The sequence below is a fragment of the Apium graveolens genome, chromosome 11 (assembly GCF_009905375.1).
Source record: "Apium graveolens cultivar Ventura chromosome 11, ASM990537v1, whole genome shotgun sequence".
NCBI lineage: Eukaryota > Viridiplantae > Streptophyta > Magnoliopsida > Apiales > Apiaceae > Apium > Apium graveolens.
Genome location: NC_133657.1, coordinates 33,127,041 through 33,152,370, shown reverse-complemented (window position 1 = coordinate 33,152,370; position 25,330 = coordinate 33,127,041).

Genomic DNA, 25,330 nt, shown 5'->3' with positions numbered 1-25,330 from the left:
CTGGGTAATAGAGGATGAAAAGTAGCAAAGCTTAAGACTGATAGTTTTTATATTTATTTAGTCCTTTTTGACTTTGTAATCTTGGTAATATATAAACCAAGAACGTAGCAAATAAAAAGTAAGAACTGAGATACACAAACAGAGAAACCTTTGTAAGCAGAATCATTAGCATTTCCCTGTATTCTCATTAGTTCGATTTGTAAGCAGCTGTGAGCATTCTTGCACACAGAGTCCTCTCGATATATAATATATATCTCTGGTGGAATTGTTTAAATCCACCAGAAAGTTTTTAAAGACTCTTGTTTTTAATTACTTATGTTTTGATTCAATTAAGTTTCTATTCCGCATTGTGCTAATCAAAACAATTATATCTATATTCGAGTTGAACATTTTTATTTCAAGAAAAAGGTTCAAGAATTTCATTCAACCTCCCTTCTATAATTCTTGCTATATTGTTAAGGGACTAACAATTGGTATCAGAGCAAGCTCTTAATCTACAAAGAGTTTAAAGATCAAAACAATTCAGCAAGATGAACAAGAAAGACGTTGGAGTCAAGATTCCTTTTCTAGATAAAGAAAATTACCATCATTGGAAGGTAAAGATGCATCTTCATATGTTTTCTCAAGATGAGGCCTATGTGGACTACATAGAAAGAGGTCCTCATGTTCCAATGAGAGCTGCAACAGGAAACGAGCCATCAGTTCCCAAGCCAAGGCATGAATGGTCTGATCCTGACACTGAACAAGTCAGGTTGGATAAAAAGGCCTTGAACATTTTGTTCAATGGAGTTGATGCAGACATGTTTGACAACATTATTAACTGCAAAACTGCCAAGGAAGTCTGGGATACTATACAGATAAACTGTGATGGCACCGAGCAAGTTAGAGAAAATAAAATGCAGCTCTTTATTCAGCAATATGAGCATTTTCATAATGAGGAAAGTGAGTCAATCACTGACATTTTTAGTAGATTCCAAAAACTACTAAATGCTCTTAAGTTGCATGGAAGAGTCTATCAGACTAAAGACTCTAATCTGAAATTCCTTAGATCTCTTCCAAAGGAATGGAAACCAATGACAGTCTCATTAAGAAACTCACAAGATTATAAAGAGTTTACTTTGGAGAGATTGTATGGCATCCTGAAGACCTATGAGCTTGAGATAGAGCAGGATGAAAGGATGGAGAGAGGAAAGAAGAAAGGAGGATCCATTGCACTAGTTGCTGATTTTGTAAAGGAGAAGGAAGTGAAGATGGAAGCTGTTGAGTCAACTTCTAAGGTCTGTGAAAGCAAGGGCAAGGGGATTGCAGTAGAAAGTGAAGATTCATTGAGTCAAGATGACATGGAGGACATTGATGAGCACCTAGCATTTCTTTCCAGGAGATTTGCCAAGCTCAAGTTTAAGAAGAACTTTGGAGCAGCCAAGCCAAATAGAAACATGGTGGATAAGTCAAAATTCAAATGTTTCAAATGTGGCTTGGCAGGGCATTTTGCAAATGAGTGTAGAAAGTCAGATTTCGGTAAGAAAAGGTTTGAGTATGTGGATTATAAGCAAAAATACTTTGATCTACTCAAACAAAAGGAAAGGGCTTTTATTACACAAGAGAATGACTGGGCAGCAGATGGTTTGGATGAAGATGAAGATGAAGATGTCAGCTATGTCATTCTAGCCCTAATGGCCAAGTCTGATGAAACAGAGACAAGTTCCTCAAGAAATCAGGTAATTACTATAAACCTTGCACATTTATCTAAAGCTGAGTGTAATGATGCCATAAACGACATGTCTACAGAATTATATCATTTGCGTGTTACACTTAAGTCTCTTACTAAAGAAAATGCTAAAATCAAAGAAAACAACTTGTTTTTAAGTGAGAGGAATAATGTGCTTCAGTCTTAGTTTGTTGATTTTGAGAAACTAAGGATTGAGTGTAAGATTGCCAAGGAGGAATTAACTGAGTCCTTGAAAAAGGAAGAGATTTTAAAGAAGCGGCTCGGGCGTGAACAAGAGGTGATTAAAGAATGGAAAACATCCAGGGATGTCCATGCTCAAATCACCAAAGTTCAAGGAATTGAGTCTTTTTGTGATGAAGCCTGGAAAAAGAATAAAGAGAAACTAGAACCTAATTTGGTAGATGGTTTGCTGACAGATGTAGACTCGACGGATGATGAGGACTATCCGTCGGATAACAAAAAGTGTTATCCGTCGAAAGATGAAAATCCTCATCCGTCGGCTGTGAGCAAGCCCATTAGCAAAGCCAAACTAATCAAGCTAAATGAGAAGTATGGGTCTGTTTCCAAGATCTTTGTTTCAGGAGAATCAAGTCAAGTTAAGAAAGGAAAAAGAGGTAATGTTGGTCACATGACTGTCAAACAGCTAAGTGACAGACTTGAGAAAATTGAGATAAAAACAAAGACTAAAAGGAAAAACAACAGGAATGGTAAAGTAGGGATTAGCAAACACAATAACTACACACCTGATAAATATGCTCCTAGAAAAATCTGTGTCAAGTGTGGTAGTGTAAATCATTTGTCTATTAATTGCAAATCTGCCATGCCTACTCCCATGTCTGTTCAGTCTCAATTTCCCAACATGAATGCAATGCCTCCCATGCTTGTTAATGTTATGCCTACACAGAACATGAATGCACAGTTTGCTAATATGCCATTTGCACCTAATCCATATTATGCTGTATACAGTATGCCTCAAATGCCATTTAGCATTCCCTACTGGAATAACATGTTTACACCAAAAATGCCATTTCCTAGTAGCCATAATATGCATGATAATTCTGTTGCATTAAATGGTTTCAAAGGCCCAACCCAAATGACTAAGGAAGAATCTGAAATTCCTAAGTCAAATGAGTTAAGACCTAAGAAACAGAAGAAGAAGAAAGCTAACAAGGCAGGACCCAAGGAAACTTGGGTACCAAAATCAACTTGATTTGATTTTGATGTGTGCAGGGAAACAAAAGGAATCTTTGGTATTTGGACAGTGGTTGTTCAAGACAGATGACTGGTAATTCTACCCTGCTCACAGAGTTTAAGGAGAGAGCTGGCCCAAGTATTACTTTTAGAGATGACAACAAGGGTTATACTGTGGGATATGGCTTGATTTCAAAAGACAATGTCATCATTGAGGAGGTTACCTTAGTGGATGGTCTCAAACACAATCTGTTGAGTATCAACCAGCTTTGTGACAAAGGCAATTCAGTATCCTTCAACAAAGAAGCCTGTGTTGTGACTAATATTCAAAGCAACAAAGTGGTTCTCACTGGTGTGAGAAGAGGAAATGTGTACCTAGCTGATTTTAACTCAACTAAAGCATAATCTGTAACTTGTCTTCTTAGTAAAGCGAGTCAGGATGAAAGTTGGCTATGGCACAAGAAGCTATCTCATTTAAACTTCAAGACCATGAATGATCTGGTAAAGAAAGAATTGGTAAGAGGTATTCCTCTAGTGGATTTTTCAAAGGATGGACTGTGTGATGCCTGCCAAAAAGGGAAGCAGATCAAAGCATCATTCAGGAAGAAACTTGATTCAGCAATTGAAGAGCCTTTACAACTACTTCACATGGATTTGCTTGGACCAGTCAATGTATTGTCCATCTCTAGGAAAAGATTTTGCCTAGTAATTGTAGATGATTTCTCAAAGTTCTCTTGGATATATTTTCTAAAGTCTAAAGATGAGGCTAGTGAAATCATCATCAATCACATAAGGCAAGTCAACAATCATCCTGATTTCAAAGTTAGAAGAATCAGGAGTGATAATGGAACTGAGTTTAAGAATTCTGTCATGATAGCATTTTATGAAGAAAATGGGATACCGCATGAGTTTTCAGCAACAAGGACTCCACAACAGAATTGAGTAGTGGAAAGGAAGAACAGATCACTTATTGAAGCTGCAAGGACAATGCTTGAAGAATCTAAACTACCAACATATTTCTGGGCTGAAGCTATAAATACTGCATGCTACACTCAGAACATTTCTCTGATTAATCAAGCAAGATGCATGACTCCCTATCAATTGTTCAAGAACAAGAAGCCAACTATAAACTTTCTTCATGTCTTTGGCTGCAAATGCTATATCCTGAGAAATCAAACTGATCAAAATGGGAAGTTTGATGCTAAAGCAGATGAATGAATTTTTGTTGGATATGTTGTTGGTAAAGCATATAGAGTCTACAATATAAGAACCAACATTGTTGTGGAATCTATACATGTTGTGTTTGATGATAAAAAGATTGAAGGACTGGAAGATGGAGATTACTATGAAAGCCTCAAATTCGACAATGTTGAGATGGTTAGTGATGAAAGTGATGATGAGAGTGATCAAGAATCAGTGTCTAAGGATAATGCAGACAAATCTACCACCAATGAAGCACAAAACTCAACATCCGTCGAGTTGCATAATGTTTCATCCGTCGAAAGGCAATCTGTGTTATCCGTCGGAAGACAACTTGCCTCATCCGTCGATACTCAAAATTCACCATCCGTCGGGTTACCAAAAGGAGCAGGAGGTCAAGACAGATCATCTACAGAAAATTCTCCTTTCTCAAATCAAAGATCCACAAACTCAGGAGGAGTTTCTAGCAATCAAAACTCAATCACACATCAAGACAATCATGAGGCCTCTTCATCTAGAGCTAATCTACCTCAGCAAAGGAAATGGACAAAAGATCACCCCTTTGAGCTTATCATTGGTGATGTTTCTTCTAGAGTTCAAACAAGAAGAGCAACTCAGGAAGAATGTCTATATAGCAGCTTTCTATCAAAGGAAGAACCAAAGAAGGTAGAAGAAGCTTTGTTAGATCCTGATTGGATCTTAGCTATGCAGGAGGAGCTAAACCAATTTGAAAGGAATAATGTATGGAAGCTGGTACCCAAGCCTAGAGGAAAGAATCCAATAGACACCAAGTGGGTATTCAGAAACAAGATGGATGAAAATGGCATGGTAATCAAGAATAAAGCTAGATTGGTTGCTAAGGGTTATTTTCAGCAAGAAGGAATAGATTTTGATGAAACTTTTGCTCCTGTTGCAAGACTTGAAGCCATCAGAATCTTCTTAGCCTATGCAGCCCATGCCAATTTCAAGGTCTATCAAATGGATGTCAAAAGTGCCTTTCTAAATGGAGATTTGGAGGAAGAAGTGTATGTTAGTCAACCTCCTGGTTTTGAAGATCAAAATTTTCCAGAATATGTCTATTATCTACTGAAAGCACTTTATGGACTGAAGCAAGCACCTAGAGCCTGGTATGACACTTTATCAAAGTTCCTTTTGGAAAATCATTTCACAAGAGGTACTGTAGATAAAACTTTATTTTTAAGAAATGTTAATGGCTCTAGTATACTTGTTCAAATTTATGTAGATGATATTATTTTTGGCTCTACAGATGAGAAACTTTGCAAAAAGTTTGCCAAATTGATGCAAAGTAAGTATGAAATGAGTATGATGGGAGAACTAACTTACTTTCTTGGTTTGCAAGTTAAGCAAGTTAGTGATGGAATATTCATTAGTCAAAATAAATATATTTTTGATCTCTTAAAGAATTTTGATCTAATGGATTGCACATCTGCAAAAACTCCCATGGCCACAACAACTAAGCTTGAATTAAACACCACTGAAAAGTCTGTGGATATTTCAAGTTATAGGGGCATGGTTGGCTCACTTCTGTACTTAACAACTAGTAGGCCAGATATAATGTTTGCTACTTGTTTATGTGCTAGATTTCAGGCTGATCCTAGAGAATCTCACTTGATAGCTATTAAAAGAATTTTCAGATATCTCAAGGGAACACCAAAACTTGACATTTGTTACCCTAGAGATTCTGGCTTTAATCTAAATCGTTATTCAGATGCAGATTATGCAGGTTGTAGAATTGATAGAAAGAGCACAACAGGAACCTGTCAATTTCTAGGAAACAAGCTTGTGTCCTGGTTCAGTAAAAAGCAAAATTCAGTTTCTACTTCTATAGCTGAAGCTGAATATATTATTGCTGGCAGTTGCTGTGCACAGATTTTATGGATGAAAAATCAATTGCTAGATTATGGTTTGTAAGTTGAAAGGATTCCTATTTACTGTGATAACACAAGTGCAATTGCCATCACTGAAAATCCAGTGCAACATTCAAGGATATCAAGTACCATTTCATAAGGGAACATGTAATGAATGGTATTGTGGAATTACATTTTGTTCCAAGTGAGAAGCAACTTGCAGATAACTTTACCAAGCCACTGGATGAATCCACCTTTTCAAGGTTGGTAAGTGAGCTAGGTATGCTTAATTACTCTTAAATTTATTTGAGTTATTTTGCAAGTTGGAATGTAGCCAGAAATTTAGTTGATTTTTAAGTCTTGGATGAAATTTTGGCTAAGTCAAAATTTGCATCTCGACGGATGACCCTTATCCATCGAGTTTAGTCATCCGTCGATATAGTACTTGCTAATAAAAGTCAATTATTTTCTGGAATACTTTATGACTCGACGGATATCAGTTTATCCTCATCCGTCGAATTGTCTAAATCTCAGCCGTTAATTCCCTGAACATTATCCATCGAGTATACTTACAGTTTGTAAGCATTACACGACGGATAATGGGTGGAAGTTTTACAGTTTATTTTTAAACGGCTATTTTAGGCAATTTCTATTGGTTAATTTACTTTTCTTTATTATTTTTGTCAGTTATTTTTGAGATAGTATAAAAGCTTATTTCATTCCAATTATTTTCTTTTATCATTCTCAAATTCAACTGATGTTATTTCATTCTCTCTCAAGCAAATATTCTCTTTCTCTTCAAGCTTTCATTCTCTAACAATGGCACCTGTAGTAAAGATTATGTCTCAAACTGGGTTCATTTATGAGAAGAACAACTTCACTGTTTTAGTCAATAAGGGTATTCAGCAATCGGAGGATTATCACAAGATGATGGACTTTGTGAAGAATTGCAAGCTAAATTATGCCATGCTGGAGTCACCCACAATCTTCTGTGAAGTTGTTGAAGAAATGTGGACCACTTCTATCTACAACTCTGCTGACAAGACCATCACTCTAACCATCAAAGGTAATTAGTTCGGTGTCAATAGTGATGTAATAAAAGCATGTTTCAAAATTCCTGATAATAATGTAACTTCACCACACAATGACACTGATAATAATGTAAATTCCATGCATTATGCACTTCCTACTACTAAACTAAGTGATATTAGGAGATTGGGTCTTAGGAAGGAGTGGAGTTTCTTGTGTGATGTGGTTACTAAAGTTTTCTTTGGAAAAGTTAGTAATTTTGATTCAGTAAATATTTCCTTGCTTAACATGCTATACATGCTAGTTACACATAAATTTTATAATTTCAGTGACCTTGTCTTGATTGAGTTAGGTTTTAAACTAGGTGAGTTAGCTAAAAGAGGAAAGAATGTGTATTATGCTAGATTTTTCATGTTATTAGCTAACCATCTATGTCAAGAGATTGTACTTGAGAACCCAAACAACAAACTGGCTTGTTGGGTTCAAGAGAGAAGACTCATTGCAGATTTGAACAGAGCCAACCATCACAGGGATGTGCCAATATTCTATTTTCCTGTAATGCAGGCACCTCAGGTAAGTGAGGTAAGTTCATCCATCCCTACAACTATTCCAACCTCCACTATTTCTTTAACTTCAGGAGTAGCTATGACAACTGTGCCAATGACCAGACAGTTGCCTACCAAAGCCTTCAAACCCTCTATAATTTCCAAATCTAAATCAAAGAAAACACCCTCTGGTATCTCTCAAAAGATACCAGTTGTGAAATCCAGAAAAGCAAAAGAGGGGAGTGTGAAGGAGGGAAAGTCAGGTGAGGGAAGGGGTGAACATCAAAGAAACCCCAAGAATAAGGATGGAGAGTTGAGTGAATCCCAGCCTAGCCACACTGCAGTTTCCCAACAAACTGCAGTGCTTAAAAAGGATAAAAGCTCACTTCTAGCTACATCCTCCCAAAAGGATGCAGTTATTGAACAAAGCTCTCAGCCAAGAGCATAGGCCAAAAGGGTTAAGGACACAAGCTCACCCCAAACTTACACAAGAAAGAAGAAATCTAAAACCTCTGGGAATGCATAGGGCATACACACAGTGCAAACTGGTGCTAAAGACACAGTCCCTACACTCTCTCAAATTCAGTTTGATGTGGCTCCAACAAATGTGGAGTCACATCCAAAATCTCTATTTATAGAAGCATCTGAAACACCATACTCACCAACAAACTCTCTGGAAGTGGATATGAGAAACACTTCAATTCCTGATTCCCCTTCTTTAACTCTGTTGGGGAAGCCAAAATCTAGTGCAAGTGAGCATCATCTTTTAGATGATTTATTGGCTCACTTGCCAATTCTTTCAGATTCTATTGTGACATCTATGCCCCAAATATCTTCAATTAACACAGAGTCAACAATAATTTCTCTTCCCACCTCATTCATTTCTACTTTCTCGATGGATATTGCTCATCCGTCGAGTAGTGATTGTATCCCGATGGATAAGCCTTTCAACAGTTATCCGTCGGATAGCATTACCACTCACTCGACGGATGTCACTTATCCGTCGAGTATCTCTGCGCAACTTCAAACTTCAATTATTTCTAGTGCAGAAGATTTAGTGGTTGTACAGTCACTCTTAGGACTGAGAGAGGAGAGTGTATTGAGTGAGAGTATGGGTTGCTCTCAGGCAAAAGGAGAGGAAAGGAGTGAAAATCAACAATCCATTTATTCAGGATTGGCAAAAATGAGTGAGAGGAGTCCCACCTTAGTAGGTGAAGGTGAGGGTATGAGGGTGGATTGCTCCTCTCTATGCAAACTTTGTCCTGAAGTCACCATTAAGAATACATAGACCAACCACAGGATGCGTCCTAAGACCCTGGGCGCGCCCTCACCTTTATGAAACTCGTATTGTCTCCTCAAAACCCGTCACGCACAACATTCCACTACTCAGGGCGCATCTTGATCAAGACAAGCACGTCCTACAACGTCTATTGCCACAATACCACATTTGCCAAGTACTTTCACCATGGTTGACGCGTCCACATAGCTTGGGCGCATCCTTCCCTGATCATGCACTCCCATGCTCCGCCATTACCAGATCATAAAACATCTTCTCACAAGTAGGCGCGTCCTCAGTTCCTGGACGCGTTCTTACTTTCTACAAAGCAATACCAGTTTTAACTGTACTTAATCCGCATTTGACCCGAGTCAATCCAATGCCAAATTTTGGGTATAACATTTATTTCACATCAAGTCACTGTTTTATGTAAGACCAACCTATGTGATTTTGTTGCCTTGATAAATTATTGAACATCTATTATTGTATAACATGTGGTGGTGATATATTTGGCACTGAAGTGTCAGTTAAATACAGTAATATATTATTATAAGCAGACAGATTGTTGCCCTCAGACGTAAAAGTTAGAAGGTCATCAGGGGAAGAAAATAATAGAATTTTTTGGAAAAAAAGGTATGCAAAGCGGATTGAAGATGAGTTCAGAAGGTTGAACATTTGCTTTTGAAAATGGCGTTTTGTGAAGAGTTAGATGTGGCAAAAGCAGATCAACTTGGTATTGACTAATATCTGTTAGGAATATGTGTATTAGTTTGATGATAAGTTAAACAAAATACTTAAGTAGAAATCTAGTGTTTGTAGCCTCAACGGATAAGACCATCTTGGCTATCCGTTGAAGGAGTAGCTTTACTTAGAAATGAGTTTAGTATTGTAGCACATTTCAGTCTCTGTATTTAAGTTGTACTTCTTAGATGTTGTGGGAAATTATCAGTCATGTTGACTACTAGTGGATATGCAAATAGGAGGGCTAATTATAAATATTTCATGCCTTGTAATTTTGTATAAGTGAAATAGCATCAACTGATATTAAAGGCCTTCAACGGATGAGAAACAAAGCTTCAACGGATGTCTCTAAAGCTTCAACGGATAACATCTATCAACGGATGAGTGTCTCAACGGATAATGCTTCAACTGCTAATGCATCAACGGATAAAAGCTTCAACGGATGCTTAGTTCAAATAGCAGTTGATAGTGAGAATTCATAAGCTGACAGAGGCACATGGGTTGACAGAGACAAACTGGAATGTGGCAGCCTCTAGGAGGAATCAAGAAAATACAGCATTTCCATTCTGGTGCAAACAAGGAAGTAATCAAAGATTCACAGCCAAACCTAAATTGCATTGGATAGAGAAATGAAGAAGAAACATGTGAAGAACCTTTTAATTGTATTTTACAGTTTTGTCTTCACTTGTAAACTTGGTGATATATAAACCAAGTAGCAACTAGTAATTAGATGTGAATTTTCCAGAGCTGTTTAGAAAAATCCAGAGAGAAAATCATCTAGTTTGTACTAGGAAGCAGCTGTGATTTAATTCTTTGAATCACAGATTTTCTGAAATAACACATCTCTGGTGGAACAACAAATCCACCAGAAAAGTTTTTAAGTCTGTTGTGTTCTTTACATTTGTGTTTGAATATATATTTGTCTGCATTAGCTTAAAGCAATTCACACACACTAGCTCATCAAAACACATAGACTAGAAACTGCTCAAAACTTGAAAAAGTTTTGAGATTTATATTCAACCCCCCTTCTGTAAATCTCATTGTTAGTTCACTGGGAATAACAATATCTGAGTCCATTTTTAGTTCTTATTAATGTTTATCTTATAGTTAAGTATGAGTATGGTTCTATATATGTGTTCAGAAGTTAGGTGTTTGTGGTGATAGAGTTTATAATTTCAGTGATGTATTGAACTCGAGGATTAGCTTCCAGGATTGCTAGGTCCTTTTGATGCACCTGAAAGATTGAGTTTCCAGGATTTGATAACTTGATAGCAGAAAGAGAATTAGATTGATCTTTCATTGTGCGTGTAACACTTGCATACCTTCAAATGATTGTAATAGATATGTGAATTATTTATATACATTTTTTCTTACTTGGACATTGTTTCCTATAAATTAACTTAATTTTATTCATATAAAAAAAAGTTTTGTACTAGGAAGCAGAGAGAAAAATCCAGAGAGAAAATCATCTAGTTTGTACTAGGAAGCAGCTGTGATTTAATTCTTTGAATCACAGATTTTCTGAAATAACACATCTCTGGTGGAACAACAAATCCACAAGAAAAGTTTTAAAGTCTGTTGTGTTCTTTACATTTGTGTTTGAATATATATATCTGTCTGCATTAGCTTAAAGCAATTCACACACACTTGCTCATCAAAACACATAGACTAAAAACTGCTCAAAACTTGAAAAAGTTTTGAGATTTACATTCAACCCCCCTTCTGTAAATCTCATTGTTAGTTCACTGGGAATAACAACTGGTATCAGAGCGAGCTCTTAACATACAAAGAGTTTAAAGATCTATTCTGCTAACATCATGAGTGCACAGAAGAATCCTCCTGCTACCAACATGAGTAGGAAGGATATTGGTATAAAGATTCCAGTCCTGGAAAAAGATAACTATCATCACTGGAAATTGAAGATGCATTTACATCTACTGTCTCAGGATGAAACCTACATCAACTGCTTTGAAAATGGTCCTCACATTCCTCACAAAGTGGCCACAGCTGCTACTGCAACAGTTACTGTTGGACAGTCCATTCCCAAGCCAAAAGCAGAATGGACCATTGAAGACATGGAAGAAATTCACAAGGACAAGAATACCATGAACATTCTGTTTAATGGCTTAGATCAAGAGATGTTTGACAATGTCATCAATAGCCAAACTGCAAAGGAAGTTTGGGATACTGTGCAAATCATCTGTGAAGGTACTGAGCAGGTTAGAGAGAACAAGATGCAGCTTCTTATTCAACAGTAAGAATATTTTCACTTTGAATAAGGAGAATCATTAAATGATACCTTCAACAGATTTCAGAAACTGTTAAATGGATTGAAGCTGTATGGTAGAGTGTACCAAGTCAAAGATTCCAACTTAAAATTTCTGAGGTCTCTACCAAAGGAATGGAAGCATATGACTGTTTCTCTAAGAAATTCTCAAGATTATAAGAACTTCACACTTGAAAGATTATATGGAATTTTGAAGACTTATGAACTTGAGATGGAGCAAGATGAGCTGTTGGAAAAGGGAAAGAGAAAAGGAGGATCAGTTGCACTTGTAGCTGACAATGAGAAAATTGAAGCCAGGAATGAGGAGAAGATAATGCCAAGTCTCAAAATTGGCACAAGCAAATCAGAATCAAGCAAGGGAAAAGAGCAAGTAGCTGAAGATGAAGACAATTCCAGTCAAGATGACTCTGATGATGTTGATAAACATCTGGCTTTTCTGTCCAGGAGGTTTGCTAAGATGCAATTTAGGAAAAATACAAAATTCACTAAGTCAAACAAAAACATGGTGGACAAATCTAAGTTCAAATGTTATAACTGTGGCATTAGTGGACACTTTGCAAATGAGTGCAGGAAGCCAACCTCTAATAAGAAGAAATTTGAGCAAGTTTATTACAAAAAGAAGTATTTGATTTGCTCAAACAAAAGGAAAGAGCTTTTCTCACTCAAGATGATTGGGCAGCTGATGGAGCCAATGAAGATGATGATATGGAATATGTCAACCTAGCCCTGATGGCTAATTCTGATGAAAATGAAACTAGTTCATCAAGTAACCAGGTAATTACTACTGACCTCTCTCAGCTTTCTAAAAATGAATGCAATGAAGCCATAAATGATATGTCCAATGAATTATATCATTTGCGTGTTTCCCTTAAATCACTGGCTAAAGAAAACACAAGGATCAAAGAGAATAATGTGTTTTTAAGTGATAGGAATGTTGTGTTAGAGGATCAGGTAATTGAGCTTGAAAAGATTAAATTTAAATGCTTGATTGTTGAGAGTGAACTAGAAGAAGCTGTTAAGAAAGTAGAAATTCTTTCTAAACAATTAGAAAGTGAGCAAGAGGTAATCAAGGCCTGGAAAACATCTAGGGATGTTAGTGTTCAGATTGCCAAGGTTCAGGGAATTGAATCATTCTGTGAGAATGCCTGGAAGAAAAACAAAAAGGAGTTAGAATAATTGATGGATTATCAACGGATGTGGAATCAACGGATGATGAAAGTTATCCGTTGAAGGAAGAAAAAGAGCATCCGTTGAAGGCTCATCAATTAAAACAGGCAAGTGATACTAAAAAGAAAAATTTCAATAAGAAGGATGGTTCAACTTTCAAGAACTTTATCAAAGAAGGAGCTAACACATCCAAAGATGCCAGTAAGGTGAACATTGGACACATGACTTTAGATCAGCTGAAAAATAGGCTTAAATTGGTTGAGGATAAAAAGGAAACTAAAAGAAAATCTAATAGAAATGGGAAGGTAGGGATTAATAAACACAACAATTACACACCTGATAAGTATGCTCCTAGAAAAAGCTGTGTGCATTATAAAAGTGTTAATCATCTATCTGATAACTGTAAATCTGTTAAGAATGCTCCCATGCCTTTAACTCCCTCCATGCCTAACATGTCTATGTCACCTCTGCATGCTATGCCTGTTATGTCTCATCAGAATCCTCAAGCACATTTTGCAAACATGCCATATATTAATAATCCTTATTTTACTGCATTCAGTATGCCTCAGATGCCATACAACATGCCTATGTGGAATAATATATTTGCATAATCCATGCCTTATCAAATTCAATCAAATGTGCTAAATGATTCTGTGACTAACCCTACTCTTCAACCAACTACATCTGAGATCAAGGTTGACCCAAAGTTACCTAAGTCAAAAGATGCAGGAGGAATGAAGTCTAGGAAAAAGACTAACAAGGCTGGACCCAAGGAAACTTGGGTACCAAAATCAACTTGATTGATTTTGTTGTGTGCAGGGAAAAAGAAGGAATCTATGGTACTTGGACAGTGGCTGTTCAAGACACATGACAAGAGATTTCACCCTGCTCACAGAGTTTAAGGAGAGAGCTGGCCCTAGCATAACCTTTGGAGATGACAGCAAAGGGTTCACTATGGGATATGGCTTGATTACAAAAGAAAATGTCATCATTGATGAAGTTGCATTAGTTGATGGTCTCAAACACAATTTATTGAGCATCAGTCAACTATGTGACAGAGGGAACACTGTTTCCTTCAATTCTGAAGCCTGTGTTGTCACAAGTAAGAAGGACAACAAAGTGGTTCTAACTGGAGTTAGAAAAGGGAATGTGTATTTAGCTGACTTCAACTCTACAGATGCAGAATCAATTACTTGTCTTTTCAGCAAAGCAAGTCCAGTTGAGAGTTGGCTATGGCACAAGAAGCTGTCCCATTTGAATTTCAAAACAATGAATGATCTAGTCAAAAAGGACTTAGTTAGAGGATTGCCCATAGTAGAATCCACAAGGGATGGGTTGTGTGATGCTTGTCAGAAAGGAAAGCAAAAGAAAGTATCATTCAGTAAGAAGCTTGAATCTGCAATTGATGAACCACTACAACTGCTACACATGGATCTTTTTGGACCAGTCAATGTATTGTCAATTTCAAGAAAAAGATATTGCCTTGTGATTGTAGATGATTTCTCGAATTTTTCATGGGTTCATTTTCTTGGATCAAAGGATTAAGCTAGTGAAATCATTATCAATCATATCAAGCAAGTCAACAATCATCCTGATTTCAAAGTAAGGAATATTAGGAGTGACAATGGAACTGAGTTCAAGAATTCAACCATGAAGTTGTTCTGTGAAGAAAATGGGATCATGCATGAGTTCTCAGCTCCAAGAACTCCACAACAAAATAGTGTGGTGGAAAGGAAGAATAGATCACTAATTGAAGCTGCAAGAACAATGCTTGAAGAGTCAAAACTCCCAACATACTTTTGGGCTGAGGCTGTTAACTGTGCATGTTACACTCAGAATATTTCTCTAATTAATCAGGCAAAAGGCATGACTCCCTATCAATTGTTCAAGAGAAGAAAACCAACTTTAAATTTTCTGCATGTCTTTGGTTGCAAATGCTACATTCTAAGGAATCAACCTAATCACAAAGGAAAGTTTGATGCAAAGGCTGATGAAGGAATATTTGTTGGCTATTCTGCTGGAAAATCATATAGGGTCTACAATCTAAGAACCAACATTGTCATGGAATCTGTGCATGTTGTGTTTGATGATAAAAAGATTGATGGACTAACAGATGAGGGACATCATGAAGGACTCAAATTTGACAACATTGAGATATATTGTGATGATAGTGAAGATGAGAATGATGAAGAAGGCACTTCAAGAAGAATACAAAATCTGCCTTTGGATAATGCACAGAATGCTGCATCCGTTGAAAGAAGCAATGCAGCATCCGTTGAAAGACAAAGTGCATCATCCGTTGAAGTTCATAATGAAGCATCCGTTGATCATAGTTTATCAACGGATAATCAATTCACTTCATCAGTTGATAGAACTCTCAATTCTTTTCAAAGGATCAGCAACTCAGGGGGAGTTTCAACCAATCAACATTCTATCTCACATCATGACAATACTGAGGCAACCTCATCTAGAGCTAATCTACCACCTCAAAGGAAATGGACCAAGGATCACCCTTTTGAACTGATCATTGGTGATGCTACATCTAAAGTGAAAACTAGAAGGGCTACTCAAGATGAATGTCTATATAGTAGCTTTCTGTCACAGGAGGAACCTAAGAGAGTGGAAGAAGCTCTATTGGATCCAGATTGGATTTTAGCAATGCAAGAGGAGCTAAACCAATTTGAGAGGAACAAAGTATGGAAGCTGGTGCCCAAACCAAAGAACAAGAGTTCTATTGACACAAAATGGGTATTCATAAACAAGATGGATGAAAATGGCATTGTCATAAGGAATAAAGCCAGATTGGTTGCTAAAGGCTATTCTCAACAAGAGGGAATAGATTTTGATGAGACATTTGCTCCAGTTGCCAGACTTGAAGCCATCAGAATATTTCTAGCCTATGCAGCCCATACAAATTATAAGGTCTATCAAATGGATGTCAAGAGTGCATTTCTGAATGGGGAATTAGAGGAAAAAGTCTATGTAAGCCAACCTCCAGGATTTGAAGATCCAAATTTTCCAGACTATGTGTATTATCTGTTGAAAGCACTCTATGGACTAAAGCAAGCACCTAGAGCCTGGTATGAGACTTTGTCAAAATTTCTTTTAGATAATCACTTCACAAGTGGTACTGTTGACAAAACTCTTTTCTTTAGAAATGTTAATGGCTCTACAATACTTGTTCAAATTTATGTAGATGATATTATATTTAGATCTACAGATGATAAGCTTTGTAAAAAGTTTGCTAAGCTAATGCAAAGTAAATATGAAACGAGCATGATGGGAGAGCTAACTTATTTTCTTGGTTTACAAGTTAAACAAGTTAGTGGTGGAATTTTCATTAGTCAAACTAAATATATTTATGATCTTTTAAAGAAGTTTGACCTAATGGACTGTTCATCTACAAAAACTCCTATGGCCACTGCTACCAAGCTTGAATTAAACAAGGCTGAAAAGTCTATGGACATTTCAAGTTATAGAGGCATGGTTGGCTCACTTTTATATTTAACTGCTAGTAGACCTGATATAATATTTTCTACATGTCTCTGTGCTAGATTTCAAGCTGACCCTAAAGAATCTCACTTAGTGGCTATTAAAAGAATTTTCAGATATCTCAAAGGTACTCCAAATCTAGGAATTTGGTACCCTGGAGAGTCTGGTTTTGATCTAATTGGCTACTCAAATACAGATTATGCAGGCTGCAAAATAGACAGGAAAAGCACAACTGGCACCTGTCAATTTCTAGGGAATAAGCTTGTGTCATGGTTCAGCAAGAAGCAAAATTCTATTTCTACATCAACAGATGAAGCTGAGTATATTGCTGCTGGTAGTTGCTGTGCACAGATACTGTGGATGAGGAATCAACTATTTGACTATGGACTAACTGTTGACAAAATTCCTATATTCTGTGACAACACAAGTGCCATTGCCATTACTGAAAATCCAGTACAACACTCAAGAACCAAGCACATTGACATCAAGTACCACTTCATTAGGGAACATGTGATGAAAGGTACAGTGGAACTTCATTTTGTTCCAAGTGAAAAGCAGATTGCAGACATATTTACCAAGCCACTTGATGAATCAACATTCACAAGATTAGTAAGTGAGCTAGGTATGCTTAATTATTCATAAATTTATGTCCTCTTTATAATCTGCTTTGAATCCTGAAATGAATTTGCTGCAAGAACAAAGTTGGCTTTAAGTAAAGATTATTTTATCAATGGATATTTCCTATCCGTTGAAAGCCAAAATTGTTCTATCAACGGATGTTCATTATCCGTTGAAAGACAAATACATTTCTGGTAATTTTATCCTTCAACAGATAAAAACTATGTTAATCTTCAATGGATAACTATTTACCTCATCCGTTGAAGTGTCACATCAGTTACTTTAAGTGAGTCACAGCCGTTGATTCTTTTACTTACCCATTGATACATATATATATACACAGGTGTATGTATTTGAATTAAAGGCAGTTTTCAGAATTTCTACAGTTTTCTTTATTCTCAAACGGCTGTAATTTATTTAAAAGTATCATTTAATCATTTTATTTACATTTTAATTCAAGAAAGTATAAGAGCCCATTGAATTCTTATTTTCACTTTACGCTTTCTTACAAATTTTACTCTCTTTCTCTCCCAAAACTCTCAAGTTTTTCTCTGCAACCTCTACTCACAACAATGGCACCAGTAGTCAAAATTATGTCTCAGTCTGGATTTGTTTATGAAAAGAACAATTTCGTAGCCTTAGTTGAAAATAATGAAGCCCACTCTGATTATCACAAGATGATGGACTTCATCAAAAACTGCAAACTAAGCTATGCAATGCTGGAAGCCGCAACCATCTACTGTGTGGTAATTGAGGAGATTTGGACAACTGCAGAGTTCGACTCCACAGATATGACCATTGCTTTCTCTCTCAAAGGTAAGGATTATTGCATTAACTGTGATGATATACAGTCTTGCTTTAAGTTTCCTGAGAATAATTCCATGACACCACACACTGATAAAGATGTATCTGCTATGTTAGATTCCATAGGCTATTCTTTTAATTCTGCTAGTTTAGGAAGCATTAGAAGAAAGGGCCTTAGGAAAGAATGAAGTTTTCTTGGAGATGCCTTTATCAAGGTTTTCTCTGGGAAGATTAGCAATTTTGATGCCATAACCTCATCACTTGTTAATATGCTCTACATGCTAGTTTCTGATAGGTACTTTAATTTTAGCAACTATGTCATGCTAGAATTAGGTTCCAGGTTAGGTAACAAAGCTAATAGACCTCATAACATCTACTATGCTAGATTCTTTATGTTATTGGCTAACCATGTTGCTGAAGGTTTGGTCATAACTAATGAGAGCAATAAACTAAAATGCTGGGCACAAGAGAAAAGGGTCCTTGCAGACCTTTTGAGAATCAACCTCAACAGCCAGGTGCCATTGGTATATTTACCAATAATGAATGCACCTCAGGTAAGTGAGGTAAATAATTCTGCAACTCCTACTTTTTCCAACCCCATTGTTTCTTTGCCTTCTAGTGTGGCCATGGAATCTGTGTCTTTGTCCCAACAGATTCCTACCAAAGCCACCAAAACAAAAATTCCAAAACACAAGTCAAAGAAAACCACCTCTGTTGTTTCTCAAAAGACAACAGTTGTAACAACTACCAAAAACCCTGAAGGGAGTGAACAGGGTGTGAGTGGTGAGGGGAGGGGTGAACATATAGAAACCCCCCAGGATAAGGTAGGAGAGGTGAGTGGTACCCTAACCAGCCAAGCCATAGTCTCTCAAAAGGCTGTGGTGGTTCAAAAGGAGTCAAACACATCCCTAGTTGCATCCTCCTAAAAGGATGCATCTATTGAAAATAGTCCCCAACCAGGGACACAGAACAAAAGAGGGAGGGACACTGAAGCCACACATTCACCTGTCAAAGCTTTTTCAAGAAGAAAGAAGGCTAAAACCCTAGTTTCCACACAGGGGGAACACACTGCACAGATACATCCACCTGTATCTTTGCCTTCTCAAATTCAGCTTGATGTGGCTCCAGCAAATGTGGAGTCACAGCCCCATTCTCTCATAATAAACACACATCAATCACCATATTCTCCATCACCCTCTCTGGATGTGGATATGATATTCACATCAATTCCTGATTCTCCCTATTTAAAACTCAGGGAGGAGCCCCACTCAAATTCTGGTGATCATCATCTGTTAGATGACTTGTTGGATCATCAGCCAATTCTTTCAGACTTAGTTGAAGAATCTGTGTCACCTCACTTAAAATCATTCACACAGATTCAACAATTATGTCACTTTCAATATCTATATCTTTCCTTCTTCAACGGATATCTCTCATCCGTTGACAAGTGGTTATTCTTCGACGGATAAGCTTAACAGCAGTTATCCTTTGATATCATCAGTTTCCACTTCAACGGATACTCCCTATCCGTTGATGGTCTCTACACACATAACTGATTCAATTCCAAGTGTAGAAGACATGGTTACTGTACAATCACTTCTAGGATTGAGGTAAGGGAGTGATAATTTGAGTGAGAGGCTGGGTTGCTCCCATGCAAAAGGAGAGGTTGAGAGTCAAAACATGCATGCTATTTCTTCCAGCATGGCAAAAGTAAGTGAGGGGAGTGCCACCTTAGTAGGTGAGGGTGAGGGTGTGAGGGTGTGTGTGAGCCAGGGGGAGCCCCTGATGCAAGAATATAGAGAAAATGAGAGAAAGGCAGGTACAGAAGCTATAAGGGTGGATCCAGCCATTGCTAGTGAGTCAATGATTGTGGAAGATGCTGACAAGGGAAGACAATTTTAGCAACATTACAAAGCTGAAATTGATAACATTTCCTTGGATGCTGACACTTTTAATCACCCTGTTTCAGCCTATCAACTGTTGGATGCTAAGGGCAATGTGGAGGCAGAGCAGACTTTGAACATTGTACACACTTCAGAATCTCTTCTAAGAGACAAAGTTGCTGTTAATAGCCTGCCTTCTCAAGCTGGTGAGCCATCTGAAGAATTTAGAGCAAATTCTAATGATGATGACTCTAATTCTTTCAATGGGAGCATGAACATAGGGGGAGATGCAGGCCCAAGTTCTGTTCCAAATCTACCTGAATGGGCATGGGCAAAGGAATCTACACCAGGACAGTTTGGTGTAGCTTTAGTCAAGCAAGTAATGACTATTCAAAAGGCCCTTCAGGAGACTACAGATGCTGGTACAAAGGCTATTCTTCAAGCTCATCTAGACTCTCTGCATCTCTTGCAGTTTCATCATATCAGACAGAATTTAAGTGTGGATGAACTCAAGCAGGATATTGCTGATCTGAAATCCTACAATGCTGAGAAGTTGGATTCAGTTATGCCTTATAGTACTATGCAAGATTTGTTGGTGAGATTGAGGAGAGAATCTGATGCTGACAAGAGGCTGGCCAGGTTGGAAAACAGAGTTCAAATCATTGAAGACTCTATGGTCACCATTCTTCAGAATTAACAATCTCAGACAAATCTACTAATGCAGCTGGCAAAAGCACAAGGCTTGACCCCTATCCTTGATGATAACAAAAAGGGGGACAATAAAAGGGAAGGGGAAGGAGAGCCATCAACAACAGTTCAAATATCTAAAGTGTTAGTTCCTGCCATCACCACTTCTCTAACTCTTCAAATCAAAGGAAAGCTTGATGGAATTGATCTAAGCCAGATAGCAGCAGCTGAGATGAAAGTCAAAAAGCAAAGGAAGAAAATTGATGAAAGGATGCAACAAATCTTTGGTTCTATAACTTCTAAATCACAATCTGTGAAGCATAGCACAAAGGTGGAGCCAATCATTATGGAGCTCAAGCCAGTTAGGAGGAATAAGATTGGAGAGACTTCTTCCAAGAATCTGAAACCTATGGTTCTCAAGCCCAACAACAGATCCAATAAGGACTCTACAAAGAACCCTCTAAGCCTTGCTCAGCTGAAAGAAGTGGACTTTCCTCTTCCAAATCCTGATGAAGACAAGGTTTTGGCTGGTAATATCATGAAGCATAAGGAGACCAAGGATGTGGTTGAAAGGAGGAACATGGCTATTATCTTTAGAGAAGGAAAGAGTATCTGTGTGATACAAGGACATCCCAAATTCTCAATAGCCAAGAGGGAAGAAGCCAAAAGGTTAAAGGAAGAAGCTAAAAAGCTAAAGGCTGACAAAAGAGCACAAGTAAAGCTTGAAAAACAGCTAAAGTCAAGTCAAGCTGAAGAAAAGAAAGAAATTGAAGACAAGAGTGAAGATGTAGGTATGGGGGACATGATTAGTGATGATGTGGAAGAAAGAAGTAAGGAAATAAAGGAATGGCAGAAAGGGAAAAGAAAGAATGCCAATGCAAAAAGAAAGATGATGGTAGATGAGACTGAAGAAACCCAATCAAAATCCAAACCATTACCTTCTATTCCTGAACCCATTGTGCCTGACCCCTTCATAAACATACATAGTGAAACAATCACTCCTAAGAAGGAACCAATTGATTGGGACACCATCAAATTGCCCACTTTCTTAACCACTTCTCCACCATCAAAGAAACAGAAAAGGAAAATCAAATCAACACCTCCTCTAACCTCAATCAAATTCACGCAGAAACCTAAGTCTAAGCCACAAGCCTCAAAGGATGATTATGTTCACATTTGTGAGATAAAGGAATTTTCAGACATTGAACTCTATCTGGATGAGCTGGAGGAAGTAAGCGGAATAGATGCCTACAGACAGCTTCCAGAAAGACTAGTGTTCAAATATAAAGGAAGTGGGGAAAGGACTTGGCCTCTCTACAGGATTCTAAATGAAGGCTACTCTACCTTGGTTAGAGTTTACTCAGCCATAAAAAGGGATTCTGGCTTTACCAGGACTGCCAAGATTGAGATTCTCAACAAGATTGCCAGTATAAGGAAGACTTGGTGGGAGCCTAATGCCTTGCCTAGAACATTACTCATCCAAGAAAGAGGAATTACAGTTCATAAATCACCTCACTGGTTGATGGAGTTCAGAGACAATAAAGGAGTCAGAAGATTTTTCAGACTTGAAGATCAGCTCAAGATTGCCAGTAATGAAACTCCCAAGGATATGCAATCTAAGTTGGACATCAATGAAGAAGATGGAGCTGAGTTCTACACACAACTCCAACTCCAAATGAAGGAGAATGACAGGAGGCTAGGAAAGAAAACAAGGGGTCAAAGGAAAAAAAATTAATCTGCTCAGGTTAAAGGAGCACCCTTGGAAATAATGTAATTCTTCTATTCCATCTCAGCATACACATTTTTGTAGCACTTTTGAATTTCTGCTTTATTACAGTTCATATGTTTATTAAGTGTTTTGTTATCATCAAGTTAAACCCAAATTTATGCCTACAATTCTAGTAGACATAAATAGGGGGAGATTGTTAGGAATATGTGTATTAGTTTGATGATAAGTTAAACAAAACACTTAAGTAGAAATCTAGTGTTTGTAGCCTCAACGGATAAGACCATCTTGGCTATCCGTTGAAGGAGTAGCTTTACTTAGAAATGAGTTTAGTATTGTAGCACATTTCAGTCTCTGTATTTAAGTTGTACTTCTTAGATGTTGTGGGAAATTATCAGTCATGTTGACTACTAGTGGATATGCAAATAGGAGGGCTAATTGTAAATATTTCATGCCTTGTAATTTTATATAAGTGAAATAGCATCAACTGATATTAAAGGCCTTCAACAGATGAGAAACAAAGCTTCAACGGATGTCTCTAAAGCTTCAACGGATGAGTGTCTCAACGGATAATGCTTCAACTGCTAATGCATCAACGGATAAAAGCTTCAACGGATGCTTAGTTCAAATACCAGTTGATAGTGAGAATTCATAAGCTGACAGAGGCACATGGGTTGACAGAGACAAACTGGAATGTGGCAACCTCTAGGAGGAATCAAGAAAATGCAGCATTTCCATTCTGGTGCAAACAAGGAAGTATTCAAAGATTCACAGCCAAACCTAAATTACATTGGATAGAGAAATGAAGAAGAAACATGTGAAGAACCTTTTAATTGTATTTTACAGTTTTGTCTTCACTTGTAAACTTGGTGATATATAAACCAAGTAGCAGCTAGTAATTAGATGTGAATTTTCCAGAGCTGTTTAGAAAAATCCAGAGAGAAAATCATCTAGTTTGTACTAGGAAGCAGCTGTGATTTAATTCTTTGAATCACAGATTTTCTAAAATAAAACATCTCTGGTGGAACAACAAATCTACCAGAAAAGTTTTTAAGTCTGTTGTGTTCTTTACATTTGTGTTTGAATATATATTTATCTGCATTAGCTTAAAGCAATTCACACACACTTGCTCATCAAAACACATAGACTAGAAACTGCTCAAAACTTGAAAAAGTTTTGAGATTTACATTCAACCCCCCTTCTGTAAATCTCATTGTTAGTTCACTGGGAATAACAATATCTGAGTCCATTTTTAGTTCTTATTAATGTTTATCTTATAGTTAAGTATGAGTATGGTTCTATATATATGTTCAGAAGTTAGGTGATTGTGGTGATAGAGTTTATAATTTCAGTGATGTATTGAACTCGAGGATTAGCTTCCAGGATTGTTAGGTCCTTTTGATGCACCTGAAAGATTGAGTTTCCAGGATTTGATAACTTGATAGCAGAAAGAGAATTAGATTGATCTTTCATTGTGCGTGTAACACTTGCATACCTTCAAATGATTGTAATAGATATGTGAATTATTTATATACATTTTTTCTTACTTTGACATTGTTTCCTATAAATTAACCTAATTTTATTCATATAAATAAAAAGTTTTGTACTAGGAAGCAGAGAGAAAAATCCAGAGAGAAAATCATCTAGTTTGTACTAGGAAGCAGCTGTGATTTAATTCTTTGAATCACAGATTTTCTGAAATAACACATCTCTGGTGGAACAACAAATCCACCAGAAAAGTTTTTAAGTCTGTTGTGTTCTTTATATTTGTGTTTGAATATATATCTGTCTGCATTAGCTTAAAGCAATTCACGCACACTTGCTCATCAAAACACATAGACTAGAAACTGCTCAAAACTTGAAATAAATTTGAGATTTACATTCAACCCCCCTTCTGTAAATCTCATTATTAGTTCACTGGGAATAACAATATCTGAGTCCATTTTTAGTTCTTATTAATGTTTATCTTATAGTTAAGTATGAGTATGGTTCTATATATGTGTTCAGAAGTTAGGTGTTTGTGGTGATAGAGTTTATAATTTCAGTGATGTATTGAACTCGAGGATTAGCTTCCAGGATTGCTAGGTCCTTTTGATGCACCTGAAAGATTGAGTTTCCAGGATTTGATAACTTGATAGCAGAAAGAGAATTAGATTGATCTTTCATTGTGCGTGTAACACTTGCATACCTTCAAATGATTGTAATAGATATGTGAATTATTTATATACATTTTTTCTTACTTTGACATTGTTTCCTATAAATTAACCTAATTTTATTCATATAAATAAAAAGTTTTGTACTAGGAAGCAGAGAGAAAAATCCGGAGAGAAAATCATCTAGTTTGTACTAGGAAGCAGCTGTGATTTAATTCTTTGAATCACAGATTTTCTGAAATAACACTTCTCTGGTGGAACAACAAATCCACCAGAAAAGTTTTTAGGTCTATTGTGTTCTTTACATTTGTGTTTGAATATATATCTGTCTGCATTAGCTTAAAGCAATTCACACACATTTGCTCATCAAAACACATAGACTAGAAACTGCTCAAAACTTGAAAAAAATTTGAGATTTATATTCAACCCCCCTTCTGTAAATCTCATTGTTAGTTCACTGGGAATAACAATATCTGAGTCCATTTTTAGTTCTTATTAATGTTTATCTTATAATTAAGTATGAGTATGGTTCTATATATGTATTAAGAAGTTAGGTGTTTGTGGTGATAGAGTTTATAATTTCAGTGATGTATTGAACTCGAGGATTAGCTTCCAGGATTGCTAGGTCCTTTTGATGCACCTGAAAGATTGAGTTTCCAGGATTTGATAACTTGATAGCAGAAAGAGAATTAGATTGATCTTTCATTGTGCGTGTAACACTTGCATACCTTCAAATGATTGTAATAGATATGTGAATTATTTATATACATATTTTCTTACTTTGACATTGTTTCCTATAAATTAACCTAATTTTATTCATATAAACAAAAAGTTTTGAATATATAATTGTTTAATTAAGAGATTAAATTATATTTTGTACAAATCAAGAAAATAACTAACCTTGCTCTTTTTTTCTTCTATTCATCATATTCTG